This window comes from Vombatus ursinus, unplaced genomic scaffold (assembly GCF_900497805.2).
Source record: "Vombatus ursinus unplaced genomic scaffold, bare-nosed wombat genome assembly UNPS02014817.1, whole genome shotgun sequence".
NCBI classification, from domain to species: domain Eukaryota; kingdom Metazoa; phylum Chordata; class Mammalia; order Diprotodontia; family Vombatidae; genus Vombatus; species Vombatus ursinus.
In genome coordinates, this window is record NW_020954595.1 from 13,742,103 (window position 1) to 13,756,930 (window position 14,828).

Genomic DNA, 14,828 nt, shown 5'->3' on the forward strand with positions numbered 1-14,828 from the left:
AACCAGAACATAGGGGTCTGGAGACATGGGGTTGTGGGTCTGGGGGTTAGGAAGTTGGAGAAATGAGATACAGGGGGATAGATATGCTGGGAGGGCTGGAGAATTGGATTCTGGGGGTCTGGGGAGATAGGGACTGGGGATATGCAGAGTTGAGGACATGAGATGATGGGGACTAGAGCGTTGCATCCTGGGGGACAGGGGAGATGGAGGTCTGAGGGTCTGAAGCCTAGGAGAATGCTAAGCTGGGGAGCTAGGGGGAAGGATGCTGAGATCCTGGGGAACTGGAGGTTAGGGGTCTGGAAAGATGCATATTACGAGTCTAGGGGCCTGAAGAACTGGGATCTGAGGGGGCCATGGAATTAGAGGACTGGACTAATGGGGACCTGGGAACTGGGAAGATATAGAGCTGGGGATCTGAGGACTAGAGGTTTTAAATCTGGAGGTGGGGCTGAGGATTTGGAGAGGGCTGGAGGATGGGTGAGATAGGGAACTAGATCTGGGATCCTGGGGAACTATGGACTGGAGGTCTACTCCAGGGACAGCCCAAATGTTTAGACAAAAACTACCTCCTGCAGCTAGGAGGAGGAGCCAGGCTCAGGGGCTTCTTAGCACCCTCTCCCCCATCGCCAGAGTTGAGGATGTGAGACAGGAGGGGTCCTAATGTGGCACCTCAAGGGACGGAGGGTAAAATGAAATGCCTTGTTCTTGTTTTTGTTCTTGCTTTCTCCTCCTTTCTCCTCATCTTCCTCCATCTTCCTCCTCTTCCTTCTTCCTTTTTCTCCTTCTCTTTCTTCTTTTCCTCCTTTTCTTTCTTCTCCTTATTCTTCTTCTCCTTCTTTTCCTCCTCATTCTCTTCCTTCACCTCCTCCTCCTCCTCTTTGGGTCCATAAGCCATATCCAAGCAATCCCCAAAGCAAGTCTGGCTCATACGAACCAGGATGTGACTTCACAGAGATGTGGAGGGGCTGAAACTGTCAAAGATAGTCCTTGGGACACAGTTTTCCTTAGAGTCTTCCTGAAAGGTCCCAGAGAGGTTGGTATTATGTTTACAATGATGGTCTCACCCACCCAGGTCCAAAGATAGAAGTTCTGTTGACTCCTAAACCAGACTGCCTGAGGCCTGGAACCCTACTGGGATGAGCCCCAAGGAAGTATTTCCACACAGACTTCTAAATAGGCAAACATTCTGATGCCTTCCTGTCATCAGCATCTGGTGTCCTGAGGTTTGACCCTGAGCTTGACTCAGGCACTGACTTAGGCAGTCAATAAACATTTATTAAGTACCTACGATGTGCCATGTGCTAAGTTCTGGGGATACAAAGAAAGGGAAAAGCTACTCCTTGCTCTTATAGAACTCACAATTAAATGCAGAGGACAAGGTCAAACAACTATGTATGAGCTAGCTATAGACATTCTAAATTGGAAGTCACCATAAAGGAGGTGCTATCATTAAGAGGGATGAAGGAGGGCTTCCTGGAAAAGGTGGAATTTTAGCTGGGCCTTAAAAGAAGACAAGGAAGCAAGGAGGTGGAGATGGGGAAGGAGATAATTCTAGGCATGGGGGCAGCAAGGGAAAATTCCCAGCATCTGGACATGGCCAGGAGGTCAGTGTCACTGGATCAAAGAGTACATAGGGATGGATGAGGAGGAAGGGGCAAGGAGAACAGTCAGCTGGGGGTAGAGAAAGGGCAGAAAATGAAGGCAGTAACACCATGGGCCAGCTGGTCTAACCTATTCCCTCAAGGAATCCCTTACCTGATGCACCTGCCAAGTGTATGCCCAGCCTGGGCTTGGAGAATGCTGGGAAGGGAGCCCCTACTGCTTCTCTGGGTAGCCTTCCCATTCCACTCTGGGACTCTCCCAGGGGTTGGGAGGCATTTGTATATGAGGTTTTCCCCTCACAGGAACCTAAATCTGCCTCTTTGAAGTTTCCCCCCTACTGCTCCTGCTTCTGCCCTTTGGGGCCAAACAGAACAAGGCTAATCTCTCTTCTCCATGACAGCTCTGAGATAGCTTGTTCCCTCTGAACCTCCTTTTCTTCAGGCTAGCTAGACTCCACTCTTCAGTCAATGTGGTGCGTTGTCCTCCTTTGCATGCTCTTGAGACAATCAGTGTGGTATGCCCTAAATCTCGGTGGCTAGGACTGAACATTGTACTTTGGGAGGGAATGTGACCACGGCAGAGGGAAAAAGTGCTAACTATTGCCCCCATTTCCAGCCCAATGCATGTTTTCAGACAACCTAGTATTTCATAAGATTTCCTATGTCCCATCCCATTCAATTTGATTCACAAGCAGATATTAAACACCTACTGTGTGCCAGATACTGAGGACATAAAACCCCACAGGTTCATGGCCTTCCATTGCTGACTGAGACTGAGTGTGCAGGACACTAGAAGTCCTGGTAACTGTCCAGCCATCCTTCCCCCAAAATAGCATCTATGAAATGCTTTCTCTAATCCAAGAGTAAGATTAGATATCATCCTGATTGGATATCGCCCTACTAGATTCAGCACGTGTTTTAGCATATGCTTCAAGATCCTTGAAGACCCTGTAAGGCATCTCTGGAAGTTTTTGGTCATCTGCCAGTTTGATACACATGCAATCTATGGCTCTATCCAAGCTACTGTTTGGGGAGGGAGGATGAGGAATGGCACCATGATTTCCTGAAGGAAACACCTTTTATTCTACAACTTATAATGTTAGAGAGCTGTCTAGATCACTTAGAAGTTAGGGGACTAAGGTCATTCAGTTAGTATGTGTCAAGGGTGGGACTTGAATCCAGGTCTTGAAGCTCTGAGACCAGCTCTTTATTCACTATACCATGCTGCCTCTTCAAAAGCTCACTGTTAGGTGGCACAATGGATAGAGCACTGGATCTGGACTCAGGAAGACCTGAGCTCAAATCCATCCTCAGACACTCACTAGCTGTGTGACCCTGGCAAGTCACTTAACCTCTATCTGTCCCATTTTCCTCATCTGTACGATGAGGATAATGCTAGTACCTACCTCTCAGGATGGTTGTGGAGTCAATTGAGATAATACTTGTAAAGTACTTAGCACAATGCCTGGCACACAGCACTATATAAATGCTAGCTATAACAACAACAGCAATAATAATACTATTATCTCAGTTGATCCTCACAGCCACCCTGGGAGATATGTGCTATTATCTATTAATATAATGATTATTAATATATAATATGTATTATGAATCATATATAATGATTATTATTAAATACATAAGGTGGAGCCCAAATTCCTGTGACCGGAGATTTACTTTCCCGTTGACACTGACACATTAAAAGCTTACTTTTCCAGTCCAAGTATTCATCCATTCTGAATCCATCTAATCATCCTATATTCTAGCCTAGCCCATCTCTCTCCATGTTTTGTGAAAAGGAGAGCATTAGAGATTCATGTGCAGAGTTTCCCAAGTGTCATTGAAGGGGATAGGAAGAAAACAAAGGATGGGACCACTTTACATCCCAGAGGAGCAGAGCAAAGTGCCCTGGGGAAAACTCCAAAATGGTTTTCTTCATTGGGAAGCCCATTCATATGGGAGAGTCTTGGAGACAACATGTCACCTTCCTGCTTCTCTTCCTCTCCTCAGCATTCAGGGTGCCACTCTTCACTGCCTCATGGCACCAATGTCATTAATCAAAATTATGATATTGAAGACAATTGAAGACTTCTGCCAGGCAGTGAATATAGCCCATTGGTTTTGCTTTGTCCTGTACCCAATAGAGTGACATGTAAGACTCTGGTACCAAAGTCATGGGTAGCCACAGAGTCTAGAAAGGGTCATGGAGACCAGTCCACTTCCAACCCATCTACAGGCAGCCAAGTGGCACAGTGGATAGAATTCTGGACTTGGAGTCAGGAAGATCTTAGGTCAAATCCAACCTCAGATATTTACTAGCTGTGTGACTCTGTTCTAGTCACTTAACCTCAGTCTGCCTCAGTTTTCTTAGCCATAAAATGGAGATAATAATAGCACCTGCCTTGCATATTTATTGTGAGGAATAAATGAGATCATATTTGTAAAGTCTTAACACAGTGTCTGGTACATAGTAGGTACTTAATAAATACTTGTTCCTTTCCCTTTTGTCCTACTCTTTCCACTCTTCCCTTCTCACCCAAGAGGAGGAAATAGAACCAGAGGGGAGAAGAGGCTGCCCTATGGTAACCTGGTGCATGGGTGGCATTATGGTCACAACTGGACCCAGTAGATGGAGTCTGACCAGAATAGTAATGCAGAGTGAAGCTCTGGTCACCACCATTTATGATACACATTGAGCAGGGACCATTGACATACATCACACCTAGGAGATAATCTATGTACTTGTAGAAGAACAGGGAAAAGTGATCCATGATTTCTCTGAGCAGAGAAGCATCTCCTCCACATGGGATCTCAGTCCTTTGAGGACTTAGTTGTCCTAGAATACTGATAATGTGTGCTGTCTCAGAAGGGACTTGAGCCCAGGTCTTGTCCATTGTGCCATGCTAGCCTCCATGCATGTTTCTATCATAAATTATATGATTCAAGTATCTGTTCCAAGGAGTGAACTCCACCCCAAAATGCCATATTGCAGTCAGTTAGCCACTTTCAGTTGTCAATCTCAAATGGTCACCTCAAGACTCTTGACTGGTCAGTGTTCAGATGGTGATTTTCATAGCAACTATGTCCCACACTGGCAGTAGCCAGGTGGGTGTTCCCTCTCTGCCTTGTCACTCTCTAGGCCCCATGCATTCTCAGATGACTGTGATGCCAAAGTAGCATGCCACCAAGCACTCATTTTCTTGTGGTCTCAAAGCATAATAGTGACAATAGCTTACACTGATGTAGTGTACTGCATGAATTATCTCTGTATGTGCAAGAGCCTCCTTTCCAAAAATCATTGTGTTCCCTGGTCTTCATTACACTCCTAGGAGGCACTCCCATTTTACTGATGAAGAGACTGAGTCTCTGAGAATCTAAGGGACACTGCCACAATCAGAGTCAGGAACAGAATACTTCAAGTCAAGATGCAGCATGAACTACCATTCATGGTAAGGACACACTTACTTCCCCAAAGAGCACGGTGGGAGTCATATGGCAGCTGCCTCAGCAAATGAGCTTGGCCATCAGTGGGGACCATCATGGTGGAGACTGGATTCTTGCTTAATGGCATCGGCTGGGTTAACTGGGAGGGATCTCACTTACAGCTGCTGTCATTTGTACATATACCAACACTTCTGTCTTTCTGATCACCAAAAGGGAACACAGGTCCCGAGTGCCTACACAGAATTATCCAACTACCTTACTAAAGGTCAGCAGCACTGAACCCCAGAATCCAGCACACTGGGATAATCTTACCCTGAATAGACTGGAAATCTAGACTAGATAGAAACAGCTGGGTAGGCAGGTACTGTAAGGGCAATGACCTGCAAATCTTACTATGTCACTCTGAGTTGCTCTTTGTCTGGTAGCATATTGGGTTCTTTTCAGGCTAGATGTGTGATTTCATGAGTGCAAAGAAATCTAGGTATGGCAAGGCCATCCACCAAAGTAGATCAGCAATTCATCTTGAGCTTCTAGTCACATAGGGCTGCCTAGGTCATTAACATTTGGTGACTTGCCCATGATCACGTAGGCAGCGTGTGTGTCAGAAGCAGGAACTGAGACTAGTCTACAATATTGTCTTTGGAGGAGGGTTGATTTTACTTTTCACCTCTTGGATCATCCAAGATAGGAAGGCCAAGTGCTTGGAGACTAGTTCTTGGCCTATCTGCCCAGCAATCTCCCAAAACTAAATCTAGAACACCCTACCCCAGATATTTTGAGATTTTCATGTTGCCATACACATTTTGAATGTAGGACTTAGAGGACCTGAGTTCAAGTCTCACCTTTAGTGCAGTTGTGAGACTTTGGGCAAGTCCCTTGACATGCCTGGGCCTTTGTTTCCTCATCTGTTAAATGGGGGCATTGGACTAGATGGTGACTGAGTCCCCTCCCAGGTTGAGATCTAGCCTATTGATGAGATGAGCCTATAATTATTTATCGGTTGCCTCAATTCTCTGCCTGGCTCCTTAGTACACCATATTGCATTGGGACAGTATGGGAAGGAGGGAGGAAATTAGGGCAGTAAAAAGATGAGTCATTCCCTGAGTTTACATGATGGCCCCAGACTATGTCCCTCCATCTTTAACCCCTGTGGTCCCATGTCCAGCTCTCTGGTCACTCTCACAAATCACAGGAAGAATTCTGAGAAAGCCAACAGAGCAGGACCTCCCCTCATTGGAGCTCTTCAGGCCAAGTCTGTGTGACACTAGTCAAGCATTTGAGTGGGGATTCATTTGGGCAAGGGTTGGATTAGGTGGCTTCTGATGTTCCTCCCACCTAAGACATGTGGGATTCTGTGAACAGTGAAGCTGCTATGTGAGGCACAAACTCATCAGAGCCATCATGCCCAAGACTGGCCTGGATGATGAATCTTCTCCTCAGTCTGCTCATCAGTGGGCCTAACCCTCCCTGGGGAGCTCACATACCTTCCTTGACATGGCTTGCTTATTATTCCAGGATACTCTCTAGACTGACAGCTGAGCTTTGTGTTCTGAGCAGCAGGACAGAGTCTTTAGGCAAACTAAGCCCCCAAATGGGGAGGCTGCCACACCTGCATACACTGGTTCTCAAGTCAGCACTCTTATGCTCAGCCTTGATCTTGGTAAAATGGCTCCCATTGGAAATCTGGGGCTGAAAATAACAAGAGGCATTCATTTGGATGCAATAAGAACATGGCTGGAGGAAGCAATCCCCAGGGTTTGCACTTCCCATGATCATTTTCCGTCCTACATTAGCTGGAGGGCTTTGCACAGAAACCCAGGGACCATTTCTTCCTGCAATCATACTCACAAGGGTTTCTAGCCTGGCTGAGCACAGAAAAGGCACTTAGGAATATGTGCATTTCTGTAAGCCATCACTAGTGGTGATGTTTCCTATCCCAAATGTAATTTTGAGGGTTACACTCAATTTATCTCTGCTAATCTGCTGAAATCCCATATGCTGCTCCTTTGGAACCGACATGAAATTACCTGATAAGGCTTTGCCAGTTCTCCTCCTACCACACTGAAAACCCAATAGCCCCATCTACACAAAGGCCAAACAGCAAAAGTCTGGGGACATTGTATTCCTGCCCAGCTCCCGGATGAAGGCAGTTAAAGGCCATGGTCAAACAAAGTGATTCTGCCATGCTGAACAGCTCATTAGAAAATGAGCTAGTACCATGGTCAGCAACAGGCCAACCTCACCAGAAAAAAGCTCCCTGTGAAAAGTCCCAGTCTTTCATTTGAGGGGCACAAGGGAGTACCAGCCCTTTCCATTCCCAGTTTAACAAAGGACGGAAGGACCCTAGATTTCTTCTCATTCCAAGGAGGATAATGAGGCCAAAGAACATGAAAGGGCTTAGCCAAGGCATGCAGCTCCACATTGGCATTAGAAAACTGTCTTCTGAAGCAGAGAGAACTCTCTTGGCCACATTACTCCAGCAGCCTCAGCTCCCTCACCCACTCAAAACTCTCATGTCTCAGACACCTACTATACACTAGTCTTATGTCTCAGACATCTGATATATACTGTTCATGTTCTAATTTGGGACCCAAGACTTAGCACCTGCTGTTGCCAGCAATGTGCTAGACTTAGGGGTTTACAAAGGCAAACAGGAAGCAGTTTCTGCCTTCAGGGAGCTTCCATTTTATAGGATGGAGAGTTCCTTGGAGATAGGGAGCATGGCTTATTCACCTCTGCCTGCCCCTCATCTCCCTCCCATGAACACACAACGAGTCACACACAGTAGGTCCCCAGGAAATGTTGAATGAGTTGATCGATCTTGTCCAGTGGGGAATCATTCTTTTCTCTAGAGGTGGGAGGTGGGGGTGTGAAGAGAGGAGGAGACAACAAGACCAGTCACTGCACCCATATTCTTAGTGGGGGTAAATAGCAAAGTCACAGATGACAGAAATATTTTGTTCTGAATTCCATTCTCTAATGTTGTGTAAAAAAGGGGAAAAAAAACCCCTAAGCACCAACTTTATCTGGATGCCAGGAAAACAATCCTATAATTTCCTTTCAATTCTTAGTAACAGAGATGATCTTGAATAGAATGTGGATTTATCACATAAACACATATTTCCATCCCTGGGCGACTGTTGTGATTTTATTTATCAGAAAGTCATAAACAAAGAGAAACAGCACATTAAGAAAGGAAACAGCCATTTCAAGTGAAGCTTCCTGTTCTGACATGAAGGGGGCTATGGCTGCACCTTGTTCCTCAGGAACATGCTAGGCAATCCCAGACCCTTTGATCTTTTGACCCTAAAGGAAGCAGTATAAGGAGAAACAGCCCTCTCCCACTCAGAGCCAGTCAGCACAAGGGTTGCAATAAGAGTCTGTTCCTCTAGATGCTGTACAGGTTAACACCTAGCACCTAGTTAGACAATAGGAAAAGGAGGCAAGTCACTGGTAAGAAGGAGTATGGGCACAAAGAAACTGCTCACTCTAGCCTTTCACAGTCTTTCACATATCTTTGATAACCATCATGCCTTAGATATGTGTATGCATATAAATGTGCATTATGCATTCATGTATTTACCTTTGCAACCATTCCTGAATTTATATATGTATGTTAAGGAAAACATGAGATGCCCATTCATGCAGCAAGTCAATGTGTCATGGATGGACAAGGTGCCCCTGAGTTCTCTCCCAACTCAAAGACACTGGGATTCTGGAATTCAGTGTCCAGGGGCTGTGGTGTGGGGGATGGGGAGATATTGTGTTTCTACCTTCTGAGAACTACCACCCTCAAAAGCACCAAGGTCATGAACCCAGCTGAGTGAGCCAGTGACCTAATTACTTAAACCTGGCCTCCTTAGAACATCAAATAACATTATCTTTTTTTTTTGCAAGCAAAGATGAGGTCTTTTAATGGGGTCCAAGAGTAAACACAAGGTGAAGACATCACATTCCCTATGTCTACAGAAGCCACACAAAATTCATTGGAATTAGAGAGATAAGAGATCGATTATAGATAGATTATATAAATACATATACACATACATATATATATCTGTGCTTATGTATGGCATATACTCAGATCTATTCTATATATGTCTATATTCTATTTCTATGTCTATATATTTATGTATGTATCTATGTATCTAACATACCACTCACATGCTCCCAACAGAAAGACACAGTCTTACTCCATTCATGAAGATACAAAGTCTATTTCCCTAGAACCTCGATCCACCAACTAGAACTCTTCACTATGTAACTCCAGTGTGATGACACTGAGGTAGATGCCTTCTGTATCTTCCCAACCCAATGACAGTGTACCTTGGAGGCTAAGTGTTGTTTCCTACACTATCCATCTCCCATCATTGGTAATCCCAGAGTTTCAAAGAAATAGAGCATTAAAAAACTGTAAAATAGCAAAAACCCATTCAATGACTCAGCACTCATCTTTCATTCACTCACTCACTTACTTAAACCCTTACCTAAAGAAACCAAACCCCATAAGAATTGGGAGTATGCCTCAGAGGGATATGGGGTCATCCTTGTCCCACATGATAACTATTGCAGTCCAAATTCTGGCAAACCAGATTATCTCAACAGCAGAATATACTGGAGATCAATCTTAATCTCATTTTTATTACTCAACTGGGGAGAAATAATTCCACCCAGAGATGTGCAGGTGACACCAAGCTGCAGTAAAACCTGCTGGTTTAGGAGTCAGAGATGCTTGACTTGAACCTTCATTTTATCATCCCTACTTCTGCAATCTTAGCTGAGTCATAATCTATGAGATGCTGAGGTTGGCCACGGCTCAAGCTAGGATCCCATCCTTCCTATGGCCCCTTTTGACTCTGAATTATTTTATCCTAAATGATGCTCATCTTGGCTCTTCTATATACTGTGGTGGGCTAACAAGTCATTGCACCCTTCAAGGTCTCAGTTTACTCATTTGTAAAATGAGGGGGTTGTAATAGTTACAATGCATAAGAAAGACACAGAAATGGTGGATGTATGTATGTATGTATGTATAGATGGATGGCTGAATGTATGGAAGGAGAGGTAGATACATAAGCAGTAAATTATAAGTAGAATTAAATATTCTACACACATTTTAGTCAATTGCCTGACTAAAAATGGGGTCTCTCATGGAGCAAATTTTCCCTTCTTATGCCTTCTTCAAAGATACTCTCAATATGTATGTACATTATATGCAAGGATATTGTATAAATTGGAAAGCAGGTAAAGAAGTCAATAGTTACTAATAAGACCTGGGATTTTTTTCTAAGGGTTTGTTAATCTCCCTTCTTTCATAGATCTTAAGAATTGAACCCTTAAATAATCAGACAGATCTGTGGATGGATTTGGGAGTTCCCATCAGCAATGTAAATCACTACTCAGACATGCCAGCCTCTCCTGGGTTCCTCTGGTCCACATTATTCCAAATGTTCAAGGTAGGGGCTCCACCCACTGTGCTAACAGTCTTCTTCAATTTCAGTGATTGGCAAGGATAACATTGGCACATTCTTTTTCACCTTTCTCTGTTTGCTCTTGCCATGTGACCAACTCATTTTCCTGATCTGTCCTGTGTTTCTTTGATGGCTCTTTTTACTTATGTTTTTCTTCAGAGTTTCTCCTTCCTCCCTAGTTACTCCATGTCACAGTCTCACACCCATCATGCCCCTTTCCATTGCCATCTGTAGGAGGCTCCTCTTTACTTCTTTGAAGGCTCTAGTATTCTACATTAGTAGCACTCGCTAAATGTTAACATTGAAAACATGGGGTATTGCTTTCAAGGGAAGCTCAGGATAAGTAAAACAATTTTGAAGCTTCTTAAAAGGAATTTGCTCACCTCCTTTTCAACTCTGTGCCCAGGTGATTGTTTATCTGTCCTGTCTGCTGTTGATGTACAAATTGTTGGGTAAGCAATAAAAAGTATGCATTCAGATAAACCTGGAAATCTTGGCAACAGCTATTGCTTATTCTCTTGGTGTTTCCTCTGTGGATGGATAGGCCAAACTCCTTTGAGTAATTATTGACCTCATCCAGGAAGCTCTGCAATGTCCTGGGGCCTGAAGCACTTAGCACAAGACCATCTATAACCAGGAACATCAGGAGTATCCACCATTCAAAAGGAATCTCAACTTAACCTGAACTCTGCCCTAGATCTCATTCATCGCCATGGCCAATGACTTTGGTATGCATCTGGCTCCCCATGTTATGCCTTTTCTGATGCCTATGATCAGAGGATCATTGAACAAAGAAATTTCTGTGGTTACATCTTTCAAGGAGTCTTAAGTTAGTTTTATATGTCTATGAGAGACACCTTGCTTTAAAATCATGTTTAGATTAAGTCTGAAATTCATATCAAATCAAATTATTTCTCCTAATTAACAAATGATACATTCAGTGGGAGCTTATGTTCTCTACACGAGAATGGTAAGATGGTAAAGTGTAGTCCAACAATAAATATTACCTGTGAACTACTGCTTGTTTCCTGCTAATACCTTCACTGAGGATACCATTGATATTGATACCATTGTATATTGATGACTCATAAGTATTTTATATTCATGAGAGAACAGGTATGTACATATAACCAAAGAGGAAGAGAGGAGTGATAGTTAGACTTCTTCAGTCATCTTTTTTCTTTCAAAATTTTTCCTCACATGTTTTCTATTGCTATATTTCTTCCTTTAAAATATCTCAAATATTCAAATTTGTTAGTGTCCTCACAATTTTATCATCTCCAGCACAATTTTTTTATATATTCCCAGTCCAATCTCACTATACTAATAGAACAAATGTGGAAAAAACAGCCAGAACTGATCCCTCAAAAACCTAAAAAAAAGACATTGTCCATAGAGTAGGACTTCTCCGACTTCTCTTCTCATTGTGTTTTCTTCAGAGCTATTTTCACTTAATCATATTAAACACTGCAGTATGATGTTGATGTCTTAATACTTTGCATCCAATTGCATTTACAGAGAGGAAAGTTGGATGTAAAGCTGTCTGCAGATCTGCTTCATTTGCCTTATTTATTGTTCTGCCAAATTAATTCTCAAGGTCCTCAGGATGATCTGACTTAATTCAGTCTCTCACCAAACTTTCTGCAAATTGTTTGGTGTCTTTTTTCTTTGCTATCATTCACAACTCTATTAGGTAATATTGGTCATAACCTTCCAAAATCTTTCTCTATTAAGATTTTACAAATGGGTTCATTAACTAAACTGGTATTGACCTTCACCACCAGACCTCTCCAGTTGGCAAGAAACTCAAACATTTGCTGGCTCAGTCAGATTCCAAGCTATTTTGGTCTCAATATGGTGATGAATTTATATTACTTGAACTTCTTTAGAAAATGGTCATGGAGGCAGATCCAAGACAGTGGAGAAAAGGCCCCCTCCAAACATCTTTAAATAATTTCATAAAACAATTCCTGGAGTGGTAGAAACCATAAAAAGATGGGGTGAAATAATTTTCTAGGCAAAGACAATTTAGAAGGTTGACAGGAAAGATCTCTCACCTGAGTGAGAGTGGAGCTTGGTTCAGAGCAGCCAGCACCAGTACAGCCCCAGCCCCAGCAAACTAGGAGCAGGCCTTGGGAGCCACTGAATCAGCAGTAGCAGTGTCTGCTTCCAGAGCTATAAGCCCACAGATGGTATGGGAATTGAACAACTGGTCAGGAGGAGATTACAGGAGTCTCTTTTCTGGAACTGGGGGCAGGACTCTATTGCTTTGCTCATACTCAGATCTGGGTCACAGTACTGTCCCATGGCAAGAAGGAGCACTAGCACACCAGAGCTTGTGGCCACAGTGGAGCAGGGACCTTTGTCACAGTTCCAGTGCTTGTGTTCACTCACAGACTAGAGTGCAGGCCAGGAGAGTAGTAAGGACATCTTTCCTTAGGTCACACCACCTTCAAAGAACTGAAAACTTACAAGTCCCTAGGGATATCTCTGAAAATAACTGCATAAAACCTCTGAAGCTTAGGACAGTGTGCCCTCCACCCTGGAAGTGGAGACCCACTTTAACAAAGAGTTAAAAGTAAAGAAATAGACTGGACAAATGAGCAAATAATAGAAAAAAATTCTGGCCATAGAAAGTTAGTAACTTTCTACTATGGTGACAAGGAAGATCAAAACACACACTCAGAGGAAGTTAACAAAGTCAAAGCTCCAACATCCAAAGCTTCCAAAAAAAATGACTTGGTCTCAGGTCATGTAAGAGCTCAAAAAGGATTTTGAAAATTAAGTAAGAGAGGTAGAAGAAAATTTGGGAAAATAAATGATAGTGATGCAAGAAAATAATGAAAAACAAGTCAACAGCTTGGTAAAGGAGAAACAAAAAAAATATTGAAGAAAATAACATCTTAAAAAACAGACTAGGCCAAATGGTAAAAGAGGTCCACAAAGCCAGTGAGGAGAAGAATGCCTTAAAAAGCAGAATTGGCCAAATGAAAAAGGAGGTACAAAAGCTCACTGAAGAAAATAATTCCTTAAAAATTAAAATTGAACAAATAGAAGCTAATGACTTTATAAAAAATCAAGAAACAATAAATCAAAATCAAAAGAATGGAAAAAATAGAAGACAACATGAAATATCTCATAGGAAAAACAACTGACCTGGAAAATAGATACAGGAGAGATAATTTAAGAATTATTGGACTACCTAAAAGTCATGATCAAAAAAAGAACCTAGACATCATCTTTCACGAAATTATCAAGGAAAACTGCCCTGATATTCTAGAACCAGAAGGTAAAACAGGAACTGAAAAAAAATCTCCAATCACCTTCTGAAAGAGATTCCCAAATGAAAACTCCCATGAATATTATAGCCAAATTTCAGTGCTCCCAGGTCAATGAGAGAATATTGCAATCAACCAGAAAGAAACAATTCAAGTATCATGGAGCTACAGTCAGGATAACACAAGATATAGCAGCTTCTACATTAAAGGATCAGAAGTCTTGGAAAATGGTATTCTGAAGGGCAAAGGAGTTAGGATTACAACCAAGAATCACCTACCTAGCAAAACTGAGTATAATCCTTCAGGGAAAAAATACACATTCAATAAAATAGAGGACTTTAAAGCATTCTTGATGAAATGACCAAAACTGAATAGAAAATCTGACTTTCAAATATAAGACTCAAGAGAAGCATAAAAAAGTAAACAGTAAAGGGAAATAATAAGGAACTTAATAAGGTTAAACTGTTTATATTCCTACACAGAAAGATGATACTTGTAACTCCATGAAAGCTTTCTTATTATTAGGACAGTTAAAAGTATATATAGACAGAGGGCACAGGTGTGAGTGGAATATGAAGGGATGATATCTAAAAAATATAATTAAGGGGCGAGAAAGATGAATACACTGGAAGAAAGGGAAAGGAAGGGTGGCATTGAGCAAATTATTTCACATAAAATAGGCAAGAAAAATCTTTTACAGTAGAGGGGAAGAGGGGGAAGATGAGGAGGAATGAGTGAACCTCACTCTCAGAATTGACTCAAAAAGAAAATAACATACATACTGAGTTGGATTCAGAAATTTATCTTATTCTATAGAAAAGTGGGAGGGGAAGGGAATAAGAGAAGAGGGGATGATAGAAGGGAGGGTAGATTGGGGTAGGTAGCAGTCAGAAGCAAGACACTTTTGAGGAGGAACAGGGTGAAAGGAGAGAGAGTATAGAATAAATGGGGGGAATAAGATGGAGGGAAATACATTTAGCAATCATAACTGTGAAAAAAGAATTGAAGCAAGTTTCTCTGATAAAGGCCTCAAT